Here is a 12,743-nt window from a genome sequence, read left to right on the forward strand (position 1 = left end):
GGGAATATTTCAAAATGCATACCACACAAATACTATTGTGATAAGTTCTGATGGTAGCCTGCAGTTAACTTCTATATTGGTGTGCAAACCAAACATAGAGAAAGCAATAGGAGTGTGAAATTCAAGTTGTTTTAGCTGTTTTTTTGAAAGGCTGTGATTTTGTTTTTGCTCTTTTGATTCGCATGAAGGGTTCATGTTTTGCTGTACTATCCAAGGTGGTGTTGCAGCTCTTCTTTGTTGGGTTTCAGGGTTGTTTTTGAGTGTTTCAACATCGGACAATTATCCAGGATTTCTCTAGACCTGTTGCCAGGTCATGAGGTCCTGAACCAAGGTGGGCTCCGTGCTTCCACCAACCCTGCCTAGTTAAAACTTACATTTGCATGCTCCCTGATTTTTTTTTACTGTAAGCATTCTCTATTGTTTTCAAGAGCCTCTTGGTGCTTGTCACCTTGATCTTGATTTCACTATAACCTGAACTTAAGCCTGCAGCAATTTCATGTTTAGTAGTGTTTACCAAATTGACTCAGTGTGTTTCCTTCAGCTCCAAGTACCAGTGCTTCACTCGCCCCCGCCCGTCCCCATTTGTCAACTCTCATAATAACTTTTATCCCACCCTCGCAGGCCACTGGCAGATTTGCTCCTGCTCCCTGCCAGGATGTTTTGAAGCTTCGTCCCGCAGCCTTCCCATGCATCCTAATGTTGGCTGGGGTGCTCCCTCTCAGGGCTGGTCAACAGGAGACATGGAATCCGCTCCGGCACAGGGTTGTGCACTGGTTACTCAAGTATAAACTTTTCAATGCTTGAGGACATAATGAGATCATCATGATGATGATGATGATGATGAGGAGGGTGGGCTGGCTTGGTCAGTTAACTAGGAGGGAATTGTATTGTTGTAAACTTTCAGAGTCATGTTTTTGTACAAAATATATTGAGAGCGAAGGAATGTAACAGTTTATTTAAAACTAAGATCACCACCTTACCCTTAGGGTATTTGTATAAGCTCCCAAACTCCTTCCTAGACTCATGTGATGGCTCTGTTCGGACCTTTAGTGTTCTCTGGTGAAACGTGTTCTCACCACATAGTGGTTTGGAGAGCATAGATTGACGTCACGGTGATCTGCCAGAAACGCAACCATTATTTGTTTGTATTGACTCCCTCACAATATACCATGCTACCACTTTTCCTGGGGATTGTATTGAGGGGCAGTGGGCTAGGAAGTATGTGCCTGTGCACGAACCGTTAATTTCACATACCTATGATCTTGTATCTTGTCCCATTACAGCGAGGTCTGTAGGTTGGTGGAGTGGACCTTTGCCACTTAAGATATTAAGCTGGGATGTAGAAGACCTCTGAACAAAGGGCAATATACCCGATTGGCTGTACTTTATTAAGGGCTAAACCTGGGCACGCTGCCTCTATTGATAGATGTGTATCAGTGCTTCTGTTGCTACTCCTTCTCACTGTGGGCACGCATCTGGGGGACTGGCCTTTTGGGGCGAGTGTTGCCATAGGGGGATATGTTAAATCTGTGGAGACCATGGATAGTAGCCATAGTTGTACGGTCTGGTTGTAGTTTCTATTTTGAACCTTTATAATAATGATTTTACCTGTGTCCCAAACACAAAGTTCCCACCTTTTATTTAGTTTAATTTCTAAAGTAGTGGACGGTCTTGCACTGTTAGGGCACGCAACTTACCTTTGTCTGGCGGGCGATTTCAATGTACAGCTTCCCTCTATAAATACAGCGCTTGGTTTACCTGCCTGCATCGATTTGCGCGGTGCTGAATTCATCTAATTTCTTAAACCACTTGGTTTGGTTAACTCAATAGAAGTTGTGGGTTTGACTGGAAACTAAGTTCCTACCTTCCAGGGTAGAGGTATTTCTTCTATAGTGGACTGTGTTTGTTACCCGTCGTCTAGGGGACATACTTATTCATATTACAGTGGTTCCATCTAGTTATAGTGACCACGATGCTACTGCGATTTTATTATCTCTGTGCTTTAAGGGAAAGTTTAGGATGGACATTGGGGCTTGTGAGCTGCAGCCTTCCACTGACAACCTGAGGCTGGCTTGGAGACTGCTTTAAGTTGTGCTATTAGGAAGGCTTTTTTTAAAACCTAAGCGCCCTTTGCCTAATTCTCCTCAATGGTTTAATGATAAATGTTCTACAGCAAACAAGGCGCTGCGTTCTGCCCTAGCCGTGAAACCTGAGATTCTGCTTTGATGACCGTTTTGGTAAGAATTATAAAAAGGCCACTGCCAAACAAAGGCAGGAGGTAATTGAGTCAGTGGGATCAGTTAGTGCTGGCATCACCGCTGAATAACAGTAAATATTTTTGGTTCATTGTATGCAAATCGCTGGCCCCTTAGCCCAATTATGTGCCCTATTTCCAACAAGATTTGGGAAGAACACTTCAGTAAAATTTATGCCACATCATTAACCCCTGATATCTTTTCTATTGATCCATGCCTTGTTTCATGCTTTAGGACGACCCTGGGAGAAGTTGAGGAAGCCATTAAGCAAAGTGTAGGTAGTAAGGCGCCGAGCCCCAATGGTGTTCCCATCGATCTAATAAAAAGTTATGTTACCTTTTGAGTTCTGCTTCTGACTAACGTTTTTAACAACCTCACCCATTCTCCTTTGCCTAACATATGGGGCACTAACATCATTGTGCCTGTTTTTAAAAAAGGAGATCGGTCACTCCTGGCTTTTGTTTGGCCGATCTCGTTAATTGACCCTATGTTCATAATCTTGGGTAGAGTCATTTACAGTAGAATTAGAGAATGGGTGCAAGATTCCTCGGTGTTACACCCTTGCTAATATGGGTTCAGGCGTAAGTTGGGAACTGAAGAACAGTGCCTGAATTTAAAACTGGTCTTGGGGAAATATACAGTTGCTAAGTAATCCCTTCTCTACCTAGCATTTATGGACCTATAATCAGCCTTTGATGTGTGAACCAGTCAGAACTATGGCCTCTTCTTATAGAACCGGGGGCTGGACATAGTACTAGTTAATTTTCTTGCATATTGACATGTGGGCTAGGGTCCGAATTGGCACAAGGGGTGAGGTTTCAGGAGATGTAGGCTTATATTGAAGAGTAAGACAGGGTTGCATGTTGGCTCCTCTCTTATTCATCCTTTATATAAATGAGCTCTGACCGTCCTTAGTGTGGCCGACGTCTGATGTTCCAATAATAAAGGGTAAACCTGTATCAACACTCGATTACGCAGTGCTCTTAGCTCATCCCCCAGGGCACTGAGTCAGCTAGTGAATAATTTTGTAGTCTTCATGGCCTCGCTTGATCTTCAGATCAGTTTCACAAAGTCTCATATTATGTCATGCAGGCCCAAAAGTAAGCCTCTTTGAAGCATAGTTACTGACTCGCAGCACCTAAAGTAGTACTAGCACTTTCCCATACCTTGGTGTAATCTTTTCTGCTGGAGGATTTTGGTCCTCTAATATTGAGTGTCATTGCACTAAATTCTTCATGGCTATTGGGCCCCTAAGAAGCCTTAATATACAATTCACAATGTTTACACATTGCTATATGTGAAGCAAAGGTGTGGGGCATTTCGGACTGTAAGGCCATCCAACGTGAGGATAACAGATTTTGCAGGAAACTTCTGTCTGTCCCTATATCAGCCTTGCATCTTATTTGCCACAAAGAACTGGGTCTCCTGTACCTGGAAGATCGGATTAGAGTTTGGCCTGTTTTTGTTATGACTTGCAATTTGAAGGAACTTATAAGCTGCCCTATCCAAAGACATAATGGATTGCCTTTTTTAGATAGAGGGATGCGTATTCCTTGGCTGGTGCATGTGAAAGCTGAATATTGTAAAATTGGTATGCAGTCCACCTTTACCGACCCATTATAATGTACTAGCATAGACAAAAAAACACTGTGGCACAAGCCCTTTATAGCTTTGAGGAATCCCAATGGTTAAGGGAATCGGCGGGGAAGTACGGGGTGACTGCCTATCTAAGTCTGATTGTCCCACTGATTATATTTTGCACGCATGCAGTCACTGGGTACGCTCTCTGTTATTTTGTTTCAGATCTGACAAAATGAAATATTTGCTTTGTTTTCCCTTGGGGTTTGCATGAAATTTAGATGATGTACCTTGAACCTGTGATGATGTATCTCGCCAATCGATGATTCATTTTACTTATTTTTTTGGGTACGTTTTGTGTAAGGTATTCCAGATTTTTTCTGATTCAGATTTAAAAAAAGAAATGCTGGCGGACATGTTTAAGATGGCCCCGTAATAGCAGCACAATTGTAGAGCTCTTACCATCAGGACAGGCTGAAGTGGGGCAGCCTGAACCCTGCCAGACCCCACTCACCACTGGGAGGGCACCCAGATACTGGGTTTGCTCTTGTTCCTGCACTTCAACCGACTGCTGGACCTGCGGGCTGATTTAATCTGACCCTCAGAACGAGCGCACACAAGATGGCAGACAGCGCTGAACCCTGCTGATGGAGCAGCACATCTGCTCCGGTTTTGACTATTGCTACCCTGCGTTGCGGATTGGATGATGGCGGCCTTCTCACTGCAACAATTACCGCTCAGTGGTTGAGAGAGACAGCCTAGTGCATACACTGCGGCCGCCCACTGCTCGATCGGGGCGGCCGTTTCTCTGGCTGGCTGGTGAGGCCTTTGTTTAGCTAGTAAGAACGGGAGAACAACATGCGCTGGGCCCGCCCGCTCACGTGGCTCACCTTACCCCGGTGGTGCGATCAATGCAGACCCCATGCGACCCTCTGGCCTAGCACCTCTGCAGCTGTATCCTAAGGGGGGGGGCTGGGGAATCTGCCCCCCCCCGCTCAGAGGCAAGTCAATGCACACTGCCCAAACTCTCCCGGCACTGCTTAGAGAATATAACGAGGCTGCACCCCACCCTGCGCCCCCATTGATGGAAAGGCATTTCCAGGCATGCCTGGCAGAGCTGCAACACTCTGGCCTAGTACAGTTAATCCTATAATAACTGTGGCCCCAGTACTGCGAGCCACCCCCCCCCACACCCCACCTTCTCCCTCCTCCCACCTTCTCCCTCCTCCCATGGGCCTGACCCATTTCATTGATGGACATTTGACTTGCGTATCTATGGAGGTGATCTGGGTAACGCTGAAGGTACTTTAGGTGTTGCACTTCCCCATAAAGACTTTATCCACAACTTGCTGTCGGTCTTCCTTATGAAATCAAGCCTACTCCTAGGGCAATTGATTTCAGCTCCACATCTAGGGCTCTAACGGGCGGCGCATTCGCACACGCTAACACCCCATACTAAGCTGACCACAGCTTTGAACTTGAGAGTCTGTTACCAAACTGCAATGCCCTGCACCTTCTTAGCCGGTCGGAGCGGCTATGGCAGCACCACGTTCACACAAAGGGCAATTCAGTTAAGGACCTCCTTAATAAGCCTACTAACAAGAAAGTGGCTCCCACTGATGACGAGCATCCCCACCACCTTTCTATCAATTTGATGAAGCCTCCAATGATCAGACGGACGAGGATGCCCCAGTCACTAGGGCCTTTTTGGAGTCTCTGTTTGGGACAGTGCAGACTGACATAGTGGCTCTTCAGCAAGAAATAGTGGCCAACATTAAAGACTTTAAAAGAAGTGGCAGGAACTGGGTCAGCGGGAGGATGCTCTTGAGCAGTCGGGTGACACTTGTGAAGAAGAGCTGGAGTCCTACAGACGTGAGCTTTTGGAAACTACAAGACAAAAATGGCGAACTGCAGTCAATATTAGAATCCAGTAGGTTCCCCTCCAAGCATACACTGGGAATCTGTATGAATATGTTCGCTGACTTTTCCACTGTGTGGTACCAGAACTTGCACCCCAGGATATCCTACTGGAACAGACCCCCAGAGCTGGCGGACTGGCTACATCCCCAGGATGCCTCAGGACATCCTGACCTGCCTACATTTCTATAAGCAGAAAGATGCACTTATGCTAGCAGTACGTGATCGCAATGCCATCTAATTTAAGGGTACTAGAGTGTGGTTGTATCTCTCTCCTCTCTCCTCGAGTACTGACTGCCATATCCCCACATCACCCTAAAACGTGGATGCAAAGATTTTCACATCTATACTAGCGGTTTGTCCTGCCCCCCACATGCAGCAGCCGGTTAACCCCGATCAGACAGGATTTATACCAGAGAGGGAGTGCAGCGTTAACTCTAAACTCTGGGACCTTATAGGTATGGAAAAGCTGACAGCAACAGTTGATCAATGGCTACCTCAGTTCTGTAAGACTTGGGAACCCTGTCTGCGGTACCTCTCATTGGAACTCGGGGAACTCACTTGCCCTGCTTACTTACGCATCTTCCACCTCACAATGATGGAACACCATAATGAATGATCCCCTGAAAGGGGCACTACACATATAACCCCAGTCCTTCAAGGGTCCTTATATTCTCACTAGAGGCAACCAACCTGGATATATAGGTCACATATCCTGATTCCCCTAACACACACATGTGGTACTTTCTCTCTCCCCCCCCCCCCCCTCCTCCCCCCTTAATCCTGTCCTTCCCAGTTACCTGTGTTCTGTTTACACCTCACAGGCCGTTGGATGTAGGTGAGTGATGTTGTATTACTCTTTCCCACTTTTAAAACAATAAACAGATTTAAACCATAAAGAATTGCCAAGCTGTAGATCAGTGTAAGCCTGATTTTAGTTGTCTAGTGTTATTATGTAATGATAAAGCTGTTTTGCACATTGGGGCATTTTTTAAATCTGCTCTTCGAGCTCACAGGTCTATGTTGCCTTTGCTATCATTGCTTCTTGCTCTTGTTTTTTAATCATTGTAGTTTTGTATTTTACAAATTGTATTGACTCTTTTATTGTACAACACTTTTATGGATGTTCTTATGCTTCTGAATAAAGATTTCACAGATTGAATTGAGTTTCCCTCAGGATGATATGGAGAGGAACAATAAACAGCAACACCCAGTGTTCCCATAGTATGCCTGTAAGCTTTAGATGCAAAGCCAGGGCCCTGGTCCGAATGGAATGCAGCTACTGCATATGTTCCGACGAAGCCTTGCAATTCTTCATTAACAGTTCGAGCATCAACTGATTGATGTGGCCACACCCATAAGAATCTAGAGTAAGATTCTACAGCAAGTAGAATACATGTATATACACCATCTGAATTTAGAGGTCTGCAATGTTTGAAATACACACATTGAAGTGGTTTGTTTGAAACTTAAAGGGGTGTCTGTGGTGGGCGTGCAACTGTTGTGCTTTTTATTTGTTGGCAAATAAAACTAAGGACATATTATTTTGTCTACTTGCACAGACCATGCCACCATTAGCATTTCGAAAGTAGAGAAACTGTGGCTGCCACACCTGCATGGGCAAATGCAAGAATCTCATGAGCAGCTATTATTAATTCTTGCCTACGGTCTTGGTTGGGTATCACACGATCACCCATCCCAGGGATGCTAGCAAAAAGAGTATTTTGGCACTTAACTGGTAGGAATATTTTACTGGATATTTCTAAGGTAAAGGGGTGCCATTGCGTGAAGTAGTGATGGCAGCCATGATATCTTCATCCACCCTTGTATGAGAATGAGTATTCTCAGCTACAGTAGTAGTCTTAACTGCAGAGTTGTCTATTTCATCAGCCAGTGAATTCACTACAAGTATTGCATGAGCCTGTGTGAAACTATCCTTAAGCTGGGCCACCTTCACCCAAAGCAGTTTGTGCTTGATGGTATTCCTTTTCGAGTCTCTGAATCCATTCAGGTGCCAGTAATGTAAAGTTTACTGGATACAATCATACGAATAAGACACTCAGGGCCTCATTAAGAGTTTGGCGGGTGGCCTCGTTGGGTCGGAAGAGCACCAGTTTGGTTTTCCGCTCGCTGGTCCTATTATAAGTTTCTCGCTTGGCAAGTGGGCGGAAACAGCGTTTCCGTCTGCTGGCACAGCAGGAAACTACCCACAACATTGACACTAGCTCGTAATTGAGCCAACAGCAATGCTGCTCTGCATCGGGTATGACAGCACCCGTTGCGCTTTTCCCTGCCTGTAATTCAGGCAGTGAAAAGCACGATGGGGCTGCTCATGGGGGGGCCCTGCACTGTCCATGCAAAGTGCATGGGCAGTGCAGGGGCCCCCAGCACCCCGTCTTCGGCAGCCTTTGGTTGGCGGTGGAACATCCCCGCAAAAGCTGGCAGACACCGGAGTCTTAATCCCCCAAGGCACACTTACCTCGCGGATTAAGACCACCGGCACGTAGTCGAAAAAGTGGCCGTGCCAGCAGTTAGACCGTGGCGCTTTCGCTGTCCTAGGACCACCAGGCTCATAATGAGGGCCTGAGTGTACAGCAATCTGGATCTGTATTTACTAATGCAAAAATCAAAGCTTTCAGTTAACCCAGTTGTGTAGTACAATCCCCCAAGGACTGTGTAAAAGATTTTTTTATGAATGCAATTATCCATCCTTCATGACACCATGTACTGCGGCGCAGGATGCTGAGTATTGGTGTTTAGTGCCTATAGCAGGCTGGGCTGAACCATCACTACATATTATGTAAGTATACTGATCAAGAGGCGATATATCACAGGGCTTGGGGGTATTCTTGTTCATATTGGAAAAATTGAGTTTGTAAATAAGGTCAAAGACATAGTCTACATCAGTAGCTGCCAGGGAAGTGGCCCATTTTATCATTCTAGCATGTAAGGATTTTGTGCTTGGAATGCTAGGCTTTGTGACAGCCAACAATTATGTGTTTTCCTTGAGCCATTGGTCATTCCTTAATGACAGCCATCTAAACTGAAGTGAGTATTTTTTCATGTGAATACAAAACTCATGTCAACATTATCTTATAAATGCAAAGTTGACTCTGTATCACCCACATTGACTGTGAAATAGGTGAAATTAATGGCACCTGCAATTATGTGGATGACCAAATTTGTTTATTGACATGTGTGTAAGTGTGTTGATGCAAGTCTGTAGTGACCTAAAATATATGCATGTACTGATGTACGAGGAGTACTGGCAAAAATTAGAGCAAATTAAATTGTATTTATATTGTAATGTGTATGTGTTGTGCATAATCTCGTATGTAAGATCTATCAAAGTTGAGGAAACAAAACAAGGGTTGTATTTTTTTTTTTTTTTTTTTTATGGTGTTTGGAGTTTGTATAAGAGCATATTTCTCTTTTTAAAAAAAAAAAAAAAAATGTGGTGCCAGGCTTTTGTCTTCATTTGATAAATTGTGTCCTAAAAATCGGACACTGAGAAAGGCAATTTTAAAAATAAATAAATACATTTGTAGCCGTGGTCAGCCAATCCCAAAACAATGTGATCGCCTCTTGCTGATTTTGTGTTTGTCATCATCCGTGATAGATAGATATAATAAAATCAACAGAGGACAATGCTTCTGGGTCAATATCCTGTAGAATTGACGTTACTCGGTCCAGGACAGTTCTTATAACCTTGAGGGAGTTGGCAAAAGTAACATTGTGAGTTTAGCGCTGAGAACACTGTTAGACCTCTGCTTTCAAGGTTTTGCGGTAGGAATGATCTGATTCAGCTATCGGAAATAAAGGGTAGTTCTACTACTGGATCTCTAGTTGTGAGAATTTCTCTCCCAGAAGCTTTCGCTTCACGTTTTATTGGGTATTGTGGTTGCACTTGCAGGCTGGGCTTTTTGGGTATAATATGATAAGGCAAATCCTTATCCCAGCCTACGTCATTGGGGTATAATGCCTTGTGCAGGTGCCCATTCTGTGGCATATGCTTGTTAAACGTCTTCAGGGACAGGAATGGAGAAAGATAGCACAGTTACATTCTCTTCTTCTGGGACTGTTTTAACAAACTCCGATGGCTAATCAGCCTCAGCCAAGAGAATGTCATAGCGAAGTGTTACATTTTTCCAGAATATTATTTTAGTTATGTCACCCTCAATTTGTATATATAATTTGTAAAGTCTATCCAGAGGGCTGACTAGTTGATCTGGGGTTTCAGCTTCAATAGTCATTAGTTGCTGTCGCATCCAGAAATGCTTGAAGATTCTGGCAAACTGTTGTGACCCCTGCAGCGCTGTCTAGCAGAATCACTGCCCACGTCTTGTTCTAAAGGAGCATTCTAAATAAATGTGGCATATTAGCTGACATACCTGCAACCTTCTTCTTTTTGAGTTGGGTTTGGCGCTGTGGAAGTTTCTTTTTTTTATTTTTTATGTCAGCTGAGCGTTGTGAGCCAGTTTTCGGTTTCACATACTCTTCATGCCTGCCTTCTGTTCATCCTCCTCTCTCAGAGGCTAGTCTGGCAACCCACTGATGTGTACTGATACCTATCAGGCTGTTTGTGTGTATCACGGTTACTTAGGTTATAATGTTTATCAGAGGTCTCCGGTTGCAGAGTTCCACCTTGTGATTTTGTTTTTTCCTTATTTTGTTTGTCCCAGCTTTTTTGTTTTAGCAAACTCAGGTGCTTATTTGAAATTGTCCTTTTCAGAGCTACCTTTAAGCTGTGGTTTATTTGGTCTGGCTTCAAAATTATCTCAGCCTATAGACTTTTAGGTGTCCGCAATAATTCTTGCGCTTCTAGTCTGCAACCGCGACCTGTGTGAGGCATTGGCGTATTGCCAGTTCTGCTGCTTCCCCTTTAATATTATTTAATATGATTGAGGATATTGTAAAAACATTACTAATTAGCTTCATTCAGGACAGGGCCGCCTCGTATTCATTTTAAATCTTCTCAAGCACTTCAAGCAAAACAAAAACTGATGGTGTACCATGTGTTATGGTATATATTGCAGCGAATATTGAACCCCAAGTGGCACGGTCGTCAATAAGGGGGACCATCCCAAGTGGTGAGCACATGGTGAGAATTTTATGTTTGTCCCCGTGTTCCATATGGGGAAACACTACTTCAAGCTAGTGTGTTTTTTGTGCAATCCAAAATGGAATTTCCGCCTTTCTGGTGGGAATCTTTCCCGTTATAGCGTTCATAGTTACAGGAGTAGTTGGAGGCACAGCTAACCTCGGCTTGAGAGCTTGAACAACCCTTGCTGGGGCAGCTGTTAATCTGTGCATAACAAACAGTGTTTAAAGTCTATATAGTCCTACTAGACCTGTGTACAAATTACATAAATCACTTGCGTTAAGCAATGCTAAGTTTGGATATGGTGTATAGTTGGCTAAGACTGGCCATGTTGCCCCGTCACTTGTGAGGGGAACCAGTCTAATATTTTGTATTAAATGAGGAAGGCGCTTTAGGACCAATTTTGAGGTTCCTGATATGTTAATGCTATTTATAAATCATTATAAGCTCTGTGTTGGCTAGATATGGCAGCTTCAGTGTGTGCGTGAAATGCTGGTGTTTTGGCATGGACTGTGGGAGGAATGACCCATGAGTAAAATACCTCTGCTTTATAAGCTTCATAAGCCTCAACAATGAAGGTAACATCTCCACCCCCAGCAGGTGCCCATGTAATGTAAATGTGCTGTAACAGCATGTCTGCAATTATCAGGAATATTAATAACTTGCATCATTTTAATGACTAGAATTCAAAGAGGGAAGTACGATAGCGGGTATCCTTTTAAATGTTCAAGCTTGAACAACCTACAAACAAAAAGTCACTTCCTAAGATGCTGTGGAGGATTCATCCCTAACACAATGGTCATCTCTATTTTAAAGGTGAATAGGGGACCTTGGGCACACAAAAGAACTACTCAGGAGACCCTGAGTTAAATAAGTACCTGGTATATACACGTTGGTGGCACCATATTATGTGGTTCCCACTAAAAGGTAGGTGTTAGGCCTAGCATCCTTGCATGTTTTCCCTTGACTTATTTGTCTTCTGACCTCCTGTTTTGCTGGCTTCGTTTTTGCTGGCTTTTGGTCCACAGTGGTAAATTGCCCATGTGTTAGGGAAAGAGCATGTGCTCTTTCCCTAACACATGGTAACATTGACCTATTCATAACTGGCATATTTAAATTACTTAAATCCCTAGTAAAGTGTGCTACATGTGCTAGTGCCTTGTAAACTAAATGCTACTGGTGGACCTGCAGCACCGATTGTGCCACTCACATCGGTAGTCCTTCAGACATTGCTCAGGCCTGCCCTTGCAGAGCCTGCATGTGCAGTTGTAAACTGCCATGTCGACCTACCAAGTTAACCCTCTTTCCAGGCCCAAATCTTCCTGTTTAATACATGTAAGTCACCCCTAAGGTAGGCCCTGGACAGCCCTAAAGGCAAGGTTCAGTGTAGTTAAAAAGTTGACCAGGTACTTTTTATTTTTTACATGTCCATGTAGTGAAAAACTCTTAAATGTATTTTTCATTACTGCAAGGCGTATCTCTCCCATAAGGTAACAGCAGGATTACCATATTACATTTTATAAGTGTAATTTTCAATTGAGACCCAATTGCTATTTTCTATCGGACTGCGCGGATCATAAACAATGTATCGCCTTCGCATCGTCTCCTCTGCTCCTCGCATTGGATCCTTGACACCAACACAACTGGCCATACAAGGTACTCTTTCAGTGGGACAAGGTTGGTCGCTGTAGCCAGCCCTCACTCCATTGTGGTCGGCCTGAACTTTTGACTTTACCCTGGTCTAGCGCAACCAGATTCCCTGTTTGGTGCTTTAAGCTTGTAAGCACTACAGCTAATCTTTAAAAATTCATATCTCGACGTCTACTTATTTAACCCCTTAGCTGCTGCGGTCCCCAAAACCACCACCAGTACTGAGCCTTTTTTAGCTATCT

General features: G+C 44.0%; 1 protein-coding gene across 2 annotated transcripts in view; it reads left to right on the forward strand.

Annotated features, from left to right (window-relative positions):
- SCAPER (S-phase cyclin A associated protein in the ER) overlaps positions 1–12,743 on the forward strand; it is a 2,262,878-nt gene that overhangs the window by 16,083 nt on the left and 2,234,052 nt on the right. The gene's annotated exons all lie outside the window — the stretch shown is intronic.

This window comes from Pleurodeles waltl, chromosome 3_1 (assembly GCF_031143425.1).
Source record: "Pleurodeles waltl isolate 20211129_DDA chromosome 3_1, aPleWal1.hap1.20221129, whole genome shotgun sequence".
NCBI lineage: Eukaryota > Metazoa > Chordata > Amphibia > Caudata > Salamandridae > Pleurodeles > Pleurodeles waltl.